This window comes from Notamacropus eugenii, chromosome 2 (genome assembly GCF_028372415.1).
Source record: "Notamacropus eugenii isolate mMacEug1 chromosome 2, mMacEug1.pri_v2, whole genome shotgun sequence".
NCBI lineage: Eukaryota > Metazoa > Chordata > Mammalia > Diprotodontia > Macropodidae > Notamacropus > Notamacropus eugenii.
The window spans coordinates 153,055,983-153,070,567 of NC_092873.1; the positions used below are offsets into that span (position 1 = coordinate 153,055,983).

Consider the following 14,585-nt stretch of genomic DNA (forward strand, 5'->3'; position numbering starts at 1 on the left):
TAGATCCTTACAGCAACACTATGATAAAGGTACCTGCATTATCCTCATTTTTTTAGGTGAGAAAATTGAAGGTGAAAGAGGTTAAGTGACTTTTCTAGGGTCACAGAGCCAATAATTATCTGAAGCAGGATCCAAACTCTGCTGTTCTTACTCCATATCTATCCACTATGCCACCTAGTTTTCACAGCTATCTTATGTGACCTAAGAATCTCATGATTTTAGGTTATATTATTCCATGGAAATTAATCAAAGAGAAAGAAAGAGAAAGGAGAAAGACTTGAAATAAAATATTTGATTTGCCTAAAATATCTGCATTAGAATAAATTTAATTCATAGGGGGCATGGTAATGGAAAGAGCACTGATCTTAGAGTCATTTGATCTAAGGGTAGATTTCTGGTTCTGATATTTGCTCATATTATGACCATAGGGCAGTTATTTAACTAATATGAGTCAGTTTCATCTTCTATAAAATGAATATAATATGCTGTAAGTTAGACAGAATAGTATATTATTTTACAAAGATCAAAAGTCTTGTCCAGTTTTTTTTATGACCAAACACCTATACAATCTAAAAATTATGTTATTCCTTCTTTTTACTTTCGCTAAGAAAGAAACATTTTTCCAACTTTCTCTTTCATTAGACATTTAAATCATTCACTTTTTTTCTGCCTTCATCTATTGTTCACTTGGAGAACTAATGGATTGTGAAATATCCAATAAATGATCAGTAGAAACAAAAGTATCCTTCCATGAGTGATATCTTCCATAATATACAGTTGTCTGAACAAAAGGGTACTGTGATGATTGGGCTGGGAATGACTCCAGGTACTGACTGTCAACTCAGTGGCTTTCCTGCATTGGTCAATGACATGCCAACTAAGCCAGATATAGAAAAGAGCACCACTTAGGTTTTCAAAAGGGGCAGTATTTAAAGTGTGAGTAGCAGAGAGCCTTCCCAAAGTCATTATCTCAAAATTCTGATGGATAGATTCTACCATTTAATTTGTTAGTGATTTCCTGATTCCTAGCAGGTTGCATTCTTTTAGTTAATTCAGTGCTTATGTTCACATAAAATCTCAATTTCTCCCTGTTTAGCATCTCATTAGGATTTTACTAGAGTTTCTGAATGAGGATCATGTATAGTTTTTGCAACTCTGTAAGGCCAGGATATCCATTAGTAATTACAATCTAAGCAGTCAAAGAATAACTATGCCCATTTCCATTATAAGTATTTTTTAAAACTCTGACTTTTTAAAAATCTCATCAGCATTTCACAGTCACTGTTTTTATTACTTTCTTTTCTGTTCTCAATCAAAATTCTCCCTTTAGCAATCCTTTTAAGACCTAATTAGATAGTCTTCATTCTGTGAGTAAATGAACTATTCTTTAGTCATGATCACATTCTCTTTCTATAAGGGCAATATGCTAAGCCCAGGTAGTGCTGCCTATCTTTCTTCCCAGATCTGAGAGCCTTGTACAATCATTGGTTTTCAGCCTATTCCTGAGGATTTAATTTAGTCTCTGGTCCTTTCCTTGGAGCCATTAAATGACTTTCCAGGTATTTGGAAAGATAAGATGTATCAGATAAGAAACCTCTTTTACATACTTCTGGGTCTATTCCAAAATATACTTGGACTGCACAGCCTGACTCGTCTTGCCTTTATTGACCTGAGATTCACTCAATGGAAAACTTTCTTTTGTTTTATTATTTAACTCTTATTATTATTGAGTGAAGATTAATATCTAGAAATTGATCTCAAAGTCAGAAATATATGCTTCTGACAAATATGTGACCTCAGGGAAGTTATTTAGTATCTTGAGATTCCAGCTTTGAGGTCAGGGAACTATAATGTTGAGGTTTGGGGTGCTTGTGAACCCAAAATACCAAAGTGCTGGGTCCTGTTGAATGACTTTGACTCAAGCTTTCCTTCAGCCAAAGTAAAACAAAGTTTATTAAAGACTCAGCATATCAGGTTGACTCTTAAGAAGCCTAACTATTTGTCGTACTTGTATTGACAAGTAGGCTAGGTTGACTCAGAGCTAGATTGAATCTGAGATTCTTCATGAAGGCAAGATGGAACTTATATACAGAAAGACTGTGGGAGGGATGTGGGGGTGGTTTAGTAGTCTGGGAGGAGGGGTCTAAGGAGGATCTTGATGGGATTGGGGTAACTAGTGATGTAAGCAAGAGTGTGTGGGAAGTAGTTGGAGGCAATCTGGAGGTATCAGAGAGTGGAGGGCTGGGACACAGGTGGGGAAGTCCTGAGGTTGGTTGGTTGGTTGGTTGGTTGTTGTCCTTTGTCCTCAAAGAGGGCCAAAATGACATCACCATGATAAAGTGAAGTTTCACAACTATTGCTGATCAGACCATTAAGAGCTCAGAATGCTCTACCACAGACTGAGAACAAATAGTTCATGTGAAGATTTTGAATGGTTACTCCAAATTTGCACATTCTATGTTTCCTTTGTGCTGTTTCAGTTCTGCTTTGCTCATCAAGCACAGTGCCTTTTCTGATGTGGGAATGTCATCCTGAGTGGTCCTGTGCCAGTGTCTCCCATGTCACACAACCAAATACAAAGTTCTTGAGAGAAACCTTGAGAATGTCCTTGTATTGCTTCTGACCACCATGTGATTGCCGGCTCCATGTGAGTTCTCCATAAAATATTTTTTGTCAAGCATACATTTTGCATTGAACAATGTGGCCAGCCCATTGGAGTTGTGTTCTCTGAAGCATAATTTGAATACTTGTCAGTTTAGTATGAGCAAGGACCTGAGTTCTGGTACTTTATCCTCCTAGGTGATCTTTAGAATCTTTCTAAGACAGTTCAAATGGAAGTCATTCACTTTCCTGGCATGGCGCTGGTAGACTGTCCATGTTTCACAGGCATACAACAATGAAGTTGGCACAACAGCTCTGTAAGCCTTCAGTTTGTTAGTCAGTCTGTTACCTCTTCTCTCCCAAACTTTTCTTTGTAGTCTCCCAAATGCTAAGCTAGTGCTGGCAAAGCACATGTCAACCTCAATCCCAGTGTGTACATCCCTGAAAGGTACACTACTAAGGTAAGTAAACTTATCCACAGCATTCAAAAGTTCTCCATTTGTTGTAACCAATGGTTCCACATATGGGTGTTGTGGTGATGGCTGATAAAGCATGTGTGTTTTCTTGGTGTTTATTATTAGATATGGAATTGCCAAAGAATGTTTGAGTGAACAAAATGAAGGCCTTGTCTCCTCTTTTTTCATGACTTGGTGAATGTGACCTTTGCAAAAACCTATATGGGCTTGTATCCACATCTATAAGAGAAACAATGTGTGTTACTAAAGAAAATGTTAAATAGCATTGAAAAATCAGAGATTTAAAACTGTCAAAAATATTTATTGAATGGCTAGCTATAAAGTATAACAAAATTCTTCAAGGTATCATCAGAAGTCTCTTGTCATTAGCTACAAGTCAGTTTCTATTAAAGTAGTTGATGGGGGGGGGGGGGGTAAACCAAGATGGTGGAGTAGAAAGATGACCTGTAGGAGCTCTCCATTCACAACTCATGAAATACCTGTGAAAAATGACTCTGAACAAATTATAGAACAGCACAAGACACAAAACATCAAAGTGAAAGAGATTTCCAGACCAAGGCAGTCTGGAAAGCAGACAGGAAAAGTCTATTTACTGTGATGGGAGCAGAGTGCAGGTTGGCCTTGGCCATGTGGCATTGCAGGGACAGGACCAGAGCAAGCTTCCAGGCACCACTGGCAGCAGCAGTGGTTCACAGATCCATCAAACCACAAACTCTAGAGACAACTTCAAAGGTCAGCGAGAAAGCTCTTTCATCTGGGTGAGAAGGGAGTAGGGTCCTTCCGTAGTTTCAGCCCCAGGTGGCAGCAACAGCAACATCCGTTTTTGGAGCTCTCGACCTAAAGACTGTGGGGGAATTGAGAAGCTGATCTGAATCTCAGCCCTGAGTGGTAGCCCTGGGGTGAGGAGAAACACTGTCTGGTGGAGCTGGAGGTTTTGTGGAAAGGAAATTCTACTTGTAGGTCCTGGGCAGAAAAACTTGTGGTAGCTCCCAGACCATAGTGCAGGCCAGGAGAGGAGTAAACTCCTCTCACTTGATTGTGCCACCCTGGAGCAACTGAGAACTTACAGGTCTCCAGAGTATACCCTCCTCTTGACAAAGGACTCAAAAGTCAACTAACTGACTGGGAAAATGCCCAAAAAAGAGAAAAAAATAAGACTATGGAAAGTTACTTTTTTGGCAAATAGGTTTTTTTTCCCATCCTTTCAGATGAGAAAGAACAATACATACCATCAGAGGATATAGCCGGAAGGTAGTCTATTCATACTCTCAAAATGTCCCAGCCAAAGGGTATATAAATATACGTGTGCATGTGTATACATGTGCACATATGTATGTGTGTATATGTATATGTATGCATAAACACACCTTTGTGTGTGAATTCTCCCCCCTCCTCAAAAAAACCCCCCAAAACAGGGACAGGTTCAGATTCAAGATGCTATGTTTTCTGCACGTCTTGGAGAATGCAATTCTTTGTGAGGTCTCACTTGTCTGTGCACAGTTGAGGTTGGAAGAGATCATATTGCTGTCTCCCCTGGATTTCTCCAGGGGCCATCATTTGTTCATGCATTAACAAAGCAGTAAAAGAAGTTTGGGGCTGAGATGGAGGTTGATTCATAGACGATCTATCTGTCTTTCTGATGCTTCTATGAAATTCTTTTTTGCTAATACCTGATTGTTACCTATTAATCTAAAGAAAAGTTTGGCTGCAGCTTGGGGAGAAGCAAGATACTACTTGATCTCTGATGTTTTCATCCTCCATAATGGGAAACTAGTATATTACATGCTTTCATCCATTTGAAGTTCAAACAAAATTACATTGAGAAGAAGTTTGGTGTAATATGTGTGTATGTATATAAAAGTATACTTTCATATGCATAACATATACTCATATATATACATGCACACACAAATATTTGCATTCACACACATCCATGTATTAATACATGTATGTATATACACAAATATATGTATATAAACTGATATATATGTGCATATCCATATATGTGTGTGCATGCATATACATATATACATACATGGGTTTGCATGTACATTTACAAATAAACACATACCTATCTATATCTCTATATAAGTAAAAGATGCAATGAGACCTCAAGAATAAAGCATTTATTTTATGGAGGCAAAACAGTTAAGACTGAGAAAAACTTGTAGAAATTAACTCAAACTGGGAGGTCTGATAACTGACGCAAGTTACAGAACTTCATGGAGTTTAGTGAAGGGAACAACTAGTTCAGAATTCAGGTACTTGTTTTTTGATATCATTTCAGTCTGAGAATAGGGTGTTGTGCATGCAAAAGAAAGAGGGGACTTAGGTCTCAAAACACTAGAGTTAACATAAAGAATCCAACAAGTCTGTAGATTAAGCAACTTGAATCTGAGAAAGTTAGGTTGGGTATCATGCTAGAATGAGCAGACAATGTGAAAAAAAAAAGAAATATTGTTTACATATGTCTCTTTTATCTGTCTCCTGGTCTGTCTCTTTTCTTTTCCTTCCATCTTTCCTCTCCTATGCTATTCTATTAGTTTTGTTCCCTGCTCTGGATTATTGATTCTTGTGCAGGTTGATACATCCTTGACACAGAATACGTTGTTTCACATCTTATGCTATATATATTTTCTTTTAAAGTGATGGTTCTACTGCCATTTTTCAGCTGAGTAATATCCAACAAGTTCTAGTCATTATTTATCCACTGTACAATGAATATTAAGTTGTATTTATATCTCTATATTGCAATTACAAGTTCACTCATCACTTGTAATTTACGCACCAATATAGAGACATTGATCATAGTATTTCATAGATGATTTGGAGCTATACGAAACCTTGGAAATGATTTAGTTATTCTACTTCTAATTTACAAATGAGAAAACCAAGGACCAGATATTATAAGTGGTTTTGTAATACTTTATCATCACCATTATAGCATTAAAGTGTGTTATGTGCTAGACATCGTGCTAAGTCCTTTAGAAATATCATCTCATTTGATCCTCATGAAAACCCTTTGACATAGATATTATTAGTATCCCTGTGTTAAAATTTAAGAAATAGGAGTTAATTAAGCTTAAGTTACTTACTCAGGGTCACATAGCTAATCATTTTCTGAGATCAGATTTGAACTCATCTTTTTTACTTCAGATACAGTACTCTATCCAATATACCACAGAGTTAGCTGTAATAGAGCCTGTTTTCAATCTCATGTCCTCTAATTCAAAATTCTGTGTTCTTTCCAATATGCAGTTTTCTCTTTTCTTTTCTATCTTTGTACACCCAGGAGAAGAAGAATATCTTTGTGACAAAAGTTGGTAACTGACTTCTAGTCAGAATCTATCTCTGGGTATAAAGTAGAAACTGTGGAATTAACTAAACCTGGTCAGGTTGCTAGGAACAATGGTTGCTGAGAACATTTCTCAGACAGGACCAGCTAACTAGTTCCTTGTCTGTGAGAGTGAATCAGAGGTTACTCTTGTCTTGTCATCCATGGAAGGCTTCTGCACTGTTTCCACTGACCCAGTAAGTAGGCCAAAAATTTCAGCCAAGAGTCCTCAATGGACTATAATATGATGCCAACAGGACAGACTGTTCTTGGTGACTCACTGTGTGGTAGTAATGTTTCTAGCAATTTAGGTTCAGAAACAAGTGGTGGTTCATTCAAGGCAACAGGAGCAATTATTCACAAGAGAGCAAGCAGTGAAGGACCAAAGGCAGAAGGTGGGTCAAAAATCTGGAAGGACAGGTTGATAATGCAGATCCAAGTCGGGGAGAAACAGGCAAGCATAATCTATCAGGATAGAATCCAAAAAAGCAGATGTCTAAATGGTTTGAAGTCTAAGTTTTTAAGATATATCTTTATTTTTATTCTGCTTCTATAAAATCTATTACTTGCCTTTCTATTTTTATACTCAACCTCCCTAGATCAAGGCCTAATTATCTTTCCTGGGCTTTGGCTTCAGGTCTTCCCCCAGAGCATCTCTCATCCATACAACTGTCCAAATTATCTTCCTAATGTATAGGTTTGATCAAGATATCTTCCTGCTCAAAAATCTTCAGAGCCTCCCTATAACATCTAAGACAAGATTTTAACATCTCAGTGTGACATGTAAGATGTAAAAATTGACTCCCACCTACTTTTCAGCCTTATTTCATAACACTGTCTTCATCCATTTAATCAAACTGCTTCATTATCTCTTCTTGAAACTCAGCATTTTAGCTTTGTGACTTTGTATAGACTTGATACCTTGTCTGGAGTACACATCTTCATTTCTACCTCTGAAAATCCATAGTTTTTTTTTTTTCACATTTATTTCATGTGCTTCTTCCCCAGAAAAATTTCCATGCTGAAAATGCTAATATTTGTCTGTGAAAATCCTCTCTCATCTCAAAAACCTATGCTTCTAGAAGGCAAGACAAGTTTCATTTTTGTCTTTCTATCCCTAGTGATTGGAGAAGTTAGATGAGTCAGTGACTAGAGTCCTGGTCCTAGACTCAAGAAGACTTAAGTTCAAATGTGACCTCAGGTCACAAGCTTTGTGACCTTGAGCAAGTCAGTTAAAATCTGTTTATCTTAATTAACTGGAAAAGGAAATTCAAACTATTCAAATACCTTTGCCAAGAGACTCCATGAACAACATGGTCTATAGGGTCACAACTGAAAAGGACCCTAGTGGTTATCAAGTCCAACCCTTACCATCTGGAAAAATCCCCTTTGGAACATCCCAAACATATAATCATCCAATCTTCCCTTGAATACCTTTAATGAGCTATTCAATGACTTATTAGGTAATCTGTTCCAGCTAGGGGGTGGAGCTTATTAAGAAATTAGTGTTATTGAACTAAAATCATCTTGTATCATCTACTTATTGGTACTAAATCATAATAGGGTGAAACTAAGTATGTCTGCCACCTCTTCCACATGATAATGTGCACTTCAGACATTTTTACTAGATGAATGTAGAGGCAGAATATAATAGTGATAGGAACTGAATATTAAAAAAAAAATGTAGCATTTTATCCCCCCCATTACATGTAAAAATAAACATTTGTTTTTAAAACTTTGAGTTCAAAATTCTCTCCCCCTGTTCTAGTCTCTCTCTCATTTCAGTCTCTTCCTCATCAAAAATATCCCCTCCCCCATTCTGAACTCCCTTCTGTCACATACCCCCTCCTCTCATCCCCTTCTCTTCTTACCTTCCTTTAGGACAATGTAGATTTCTATACCTGTAGACCCAATGTAATATTCACAACACCCATAGAGGTCATAAATATCTGGGCAAAATTCTGAATCACGAAATACAACAAACTCTTTACATGGAAGACAGAACCAAAACATTTATTCAGACGCCAGCAAGTCAAATCTATCATAGTAACAAAAATCTATACATAATAACATTGCAGAGAACAACACCATCCCTAAGCCTTCCCCTGCTAGGCTTCCCACAAGCCAGCTTCCTTAAGCAAAATCGCAAACAGGCTCTTGCACTCATGCTGGCCAGCTGCCTGTTTGTCTGTATCCATCCTAGCTTTGCCTAGGATCTAATTCACTTCCTCTCAGCTCTGCTCGAGCCCCACCTCTTACTTCCACCCTTCCTGTTCCACCCATTCAGCAAACTCATATCTCCACAGGTTTTATGTGATTCAGACTCATGTGATTCAGACTTCCATGTGACCCAGGCAGGTCACATGGGCCTATTAATGAATGTGAAAGATCTCCCCATTTGAATTACTATTACCCTACCCAACTGAGTGTGTATTCTATTCTTTCTTTGAGCCAATTCTGATGAGAGTAAGGTCACTCCCCTTCACCTCACCTCTCTTCCCCTCCACTGTAAAACTTTTTTTTACCTCTTTTCTGTGATATAATTTACCCCATTCTACCTCTCTCTCTTTCCCTTTGTCCCAGTACATTCCTCCCTTATCCTTTAATTTTATTTTTTTTATGTCATCTCTTCACATTCAACACACCTGTCCCCTCTGTCTACATATACTCCATCTACTTCCCCTAGTAATGAGAACACTGTTATGAGTTACAAGCATTATTTTACTATGTAGGAATGTAAACAGTTTAACTTTACTAAGTGCCTTGTGATGTCCCTTTCCTGTTTGTTTTTTATGCCTCTCTTGGACCTTGTATTTGAAAGACATTTTTTTTTTTAAATTCAGCTCTGGTCTTTTCATTAAGAATGCTTGAAAGTCCTCTATTTCATTGAATGTGCATGTTTTCCCTGAAGGATTACACTCAGTTTTGATGGGTAGATAATTCTTGGTTGTAATCCTAGCTCCTTTTCCTTCTGGAATATCATATTCCAAGATCTCTGATCCTTAAATATAGAAGATGGTAAAACTTGTGTTATCCTGGCTGTGACTCTAGAATGCTTGAATTGTCCTTCTCTGGCTGCTTGCAATATTTTCTCTTTGGCCTGGAAGTTCTGGAATTGGGCTATAATATTCCTGGGAATTTTCATTTTGGGATCTCTTTCAGAAGCAATTGGTGGTAAATAATTTGTAGAATATTAGGGTAGTTTTCCTTGATACTTTCTTGAAACATTTTGTCTACGCTCTTTTTTTTTTGATCATGGCTTTCAGATAGTCCAATAATTTTAAAATTATCTCACCTTACTATTTTTCAGGCCAGTGTTTTTCCAGTGGAATATTTCAAAATGTTTTATTTCTAAATATTTTTCATTCCTTCATTGTTCTATTTTTTCTTGATTTCTTATAAAGTCATAACCTCCCATTTACTCAATTCTAATTTTTAAGTTATCATTTTCTCCAGTGAGCTTTTGTATCTCCTTTTTCATTTGGTCAATACTACTTTTTAAGGAGTTCTTTTCTTCAGTGAATTTTTGTGCCTTATTTTTTCCATTTGGCCAATTATGCTTTTTACAGCATTCTTCTTCTTACTGACTCTTAGTACCTCTTTTATCATTTGAACTAGTCTGTTTTTTGAGGTGTTATTTTCTTCACTATTTTTTGTGTCTCCCTTATCAAGCTGTTGACTTTTTCCCCCTGATTTTCTTGCATCAGTCCTATTTCTTTTACTTGATTTTCAAAATCCTTTTAAAGCTCTTCCATGGTTTGAGACCAATGCACATTTTTCTTGGACACTTTTGATATTGGAAATTTTACTTTGTTGTCTTCTTGTGAGTATGTGTTTTGACCCTCCCTATCACCATAGTAACTTTCCATGATCAGATTTTATTTTGTTGTTTGTTCATTTTCCCAGGCTATTTCTTGACTTTTAATTCTTTGTTGAAGTTGGCCCCTGTTTCCAAGGTAGAACCTACACTATCCTAAGCTTCAGGGGATTTGTGCAGCTGTTTTCAGGGACTGATGGAAGAATTCTAATTCTTTGTGATATTTATATTCAATTCTGGATTTAATTCACTCTATACTTAAAGTATATTTATGAACTCAATGAACTGTCCATTCAACTGCACATCATAAACTATGGAATATATGTTCTTCATAGCTTTTCTGTGTTGATTTCTTAACTGATCTCTTGAAGCAGTCAAAGTTATCATGAAGTAAGCACTACAGTGTTAAAGTGATTAAAGTCTCAATATAATGATTACAATGTCATATATGAACAGGAATATTCAGGTAATCTCACCATCCATAGGATATCTTTTATTTTAATTTTGACACCGTAAAACTTGTCTTTCATGACCCTGGAGTTTTAGGGCAAACAAATCCTTGTTTTATGCTTTTATTAATTATAAAATCTTTTAAACACATTTCTATTTGTGGTTCTACAGGAATTCTGTACAATCCTAACATATATGGGACACACTTCATTGAAGATGTATATGTATGTATACACACACACATTTTTTTTTCTCTAAATTCAAATGCTTATTCTTGCATATTTGATACAATAACATAGTAAGGTATCACATTCTATACAACAGAAAAGATTACCTATTGTGAAAAAAATTCAGAAACTAATCCTCCTTTTGTAGAAAATGTATATGTATGGATTTCTGAGTAATTTGTAAACCTTTAGAAATTTTTATCTGTTATGAAGCACATTTTCAAACATAACGTTTTTTTATTTTTCACATCAGAAAATTTCAATATCAAGGAATGTATTCCCTTCTTTTGCATAATCTTGTCAGTTTTTAATAGAATATCTCTATTTCTTCATCATCTGCAACAGATATTTAAAAAATAAGCCATTTTCTTCATGGTTATCTTTTTACTTATCATTCTCACAAAATTACAGCAGCTCTGAATTAGAAACCATCTCATGCAACAATAACCTGAACAATTGTTCCTGGTACTCTGTCTTCTATAGATATATATCCAACCTTGATCTGAAAACCACTGTTGAAGTGGAATGCATTAAATCCTTCAAAAGTTCAATTCTACTTTTTATAGCTTTAATTCCTAGAAAGCTTTTTTCTTAAATCTAGGTGAAATATGCTTCTCTGCAACTTCTACCTAATGTCTTCCATCTGGGGCCAAGGAGAACAAGTACAATCCTTTTATTTTCTTCACAATACAGTCCTTCAAACTCTTTTTTATATTCCAAATGTGATGAATTTATTTTACTCTGATGCAAAACAAAGTTTCACTATAGCAGAGAGACCAATTTGATAAAAGATTATGAAAAAGTGATGTAGGATATGCAGGACATGATGTACAAACTGGAGGATCAGGTTCCTTTATAACAAGACACTACATTGTTGTTGAAGAACAAATTTAAAATAACACTAAGAAACTGAACTAAAATATGGCACAAACAATACAACTTCCAAGCATGCCTTCAAATATTTTTTCTTATAATAGACTCAGAAACATCTAGACTTCAGCGTGGTGGCACTACAACAATTCTTTGGAAGAATAAAAAGTTCATGTTGTTGAAATTTCACAGAAAAATATTAAAGCCAAAACAGAGGGGCTTCATTTCCCTTCATTTCCAGGAAGAGATCTGATAGTTTACTTAAAAGCTATATTAAGCTTCCAATTCAAATCCCAACCCAACCTTGTGACCACCTGAATTGAAATTTTTTTCCATCAACTAAAGCTAGAAGCATCAATTTTTACACCCACTCGGAGCATTTGAGTATAACCAAGTCCAATAAAGCTGGCATTATTCAATTTACCAGATAGAGAAGTTTTTTTTGATCCAGCTTGTACTTAGCAGCAATGCCAAAATGGGTGTTGTTACTGCCAGCTGTCCAAGCAAGATTTCTCAATCTTTTTATTTACCTTTTGGTAGATTGACCCTTCGTATTCAGTGCCATCATTTTCATGGGTGTGTAGCTGCAAGTCAACAACCTTATAACCCAGGGCAAAATTATTCTGAGATAGTCTGGATTTGAAAGAGTCAAAACTCATCTGATCACCAGTAAGCCATCCTTCATAAGCCAACACAACCCAGCCACGGATAGTGGGTCCAGAGGAATCAATGTCAACATTTCCATCAAGACTGAAACAGTCACACTTACCTTTAATTTCCTGCTCTTCTCTTCTGTGTTTAGTACAAATACGGTGTCAAGAGTCACCGTCAAAACTTCAGCCAGTTTATCCTTCATGCTGATTTCTGTCCCCAGGGTATTGTCTGTGTTCCAGTTTTGAACACAGGTAAGCCCACAGTCAAAGATCTTGTACTTTGTTTCAAATTACCTGAAACTGCCTGTATCAGTGTGTGAATGACCAGATGTAGAAAATTCCACTCCACTGCAAGACTTGGTTCTAAGATCTGTTTTAACCATACCAAACCCATATCCTTTGGTGAAGACATCTTTGGCAGCCTTTTCTAGGTTGCAGTAAGTTGGTGTGTCATACATTTTTTCTCTAACTGAGAAGTCACTCTCTCCTCTTAACCAGGGCAAAGCTGAAGGTCCTCTCCACAACGACCCTGAGTGCACTTGTGCTGAAATCAGTTATTCACATTCTTAAAGACAGGGTTATCATGTCCTTCCTAAATTTTTTCTTCTCCAAACTAAATTTCCCAATTATTTAACTGATCAATACTTGGTCTGATTTTTAAGGCCTTTGAGAGTTTTCTTTGCCTTCTTCTTGATGGTCCAGGACTCTATCTGGTGAAACAAAACAACAAAAAAAGAAAAAACAAGCAGATACCTGTGAGAACTCTGAAACTTCTGCTCGGTGTGTACAAAACAAGTACTAATAATGGCTATTACTTATTTCAAGAGCATAAACTCTAGCAAACTTTTGGAACTTGTGAATCCAGACCTTACTCTGTGTAAGGAGAATGGTGGACTATACTCACTACTCAAATGATGACAGAAATTTTCTCTTGACATGTTTTAGCAATAACCAGGAACTAAAAAAAGATTTTACAGTTGGTTCCATGTTGTTGGAGAAATATTTCTTTGTTTATGGCTTCCCTACCCAAAAATCTTCTAGGTTTTCATAGCAAATGGTCAAAGAGCTACTGACGAGTAGTATTCACAAAGTATAGAATTACACATTACTATCCTCAAGGAGACACAAAGTCTCTTTAGTTTAATCACACAACCATTGAACACACTAGGGAGCCTGAGGCATAGATAATTTCAGTGGACAACTACATTATTTTTTTGCCTTCATTCATTTTTTTATTTATTCCAACGGAAATTTAACCCATTAAGCAATTACCATTCACCTAAAAAAATGAAGTCAAAACACTATAGACACTGTTGTTGTTTATTTATTGTTCCCAAAGAAGAACAGCAGCATCAGGAGGATGATATCTTGACTTACAAGTGAACCGGATATAAGTGAGGTAGAGCTAGGCAAAGTTATCAGTCTTATATTCTCCTCCAGAGTCATGGGAGTACAGTAACAAGATAAATGTCAGGACAATTGGGGATGGCTTTAGATGCAGTGGAGACCTTGACGTTGCTGATTCTCAAACAGAAAGTTCTGTCTCCAGCCTCTGGGTCTTTCACAGGATGGAGATATAGATGTGTGTGTGTGTGTGTGTGTGTGTGTGTGTGTGTGTGTGTATGTGGAGAGAGAGCGAAAGAGAGATTTGCATATATTTATATATATGTGTGTGTGTGCGTATGTGCATGTACACCTGTGTAGTTTGTATATCTATTTTCATGTTTCTTCCCCATTAGATTGGAGCTCCTTGAGAACAGACATTATCTTTTTAATAGTTTTATTTGTTTATTTTTAAGATTTCAGCATTCCACAAAATTTTGAGTTCCGATTTTTCTCCCCATCTCTCTCCTCCCCCCATTCCATAACACTTTGCATTCTGATTACTCCTTCCCTCAATGTGACCTCCCTTCTATCACACCCCACCCTTCCCTTATCTCCATCTTTTCTCTTTTCTTGCAGGGCAAGATGAATTTTTATACCCCATTACCTGTATTTCTTATTTCCCAGTTATACACAATAACAATTCCCAACATTCCATTCTAATACTTTGATTTTCAACTTCTTTCCTTCCTCCCTCCCCACCCATTCCCACTGAGAAGGCAAGCAATTCAATACAGACTATATATGTGTCATTTTGAAAAAACTTCCATAATA

General features: G+C 36.6%; 1 pseudogene; it reads right to left on the reverse strand.

Annotated features, from left to right (window-relative positions):
* Positions 1-12,048: 12,048 nt before the first annotated feature.
* LOC140523725 (non-selective voltage-gated ion channel VDAC3-like) lies at positions 12,049-12,897 on the reverse strand (annotated as a pseudogene).
* Positions 12,898-14,585: the final 1,688 nt, after the last annotated feature.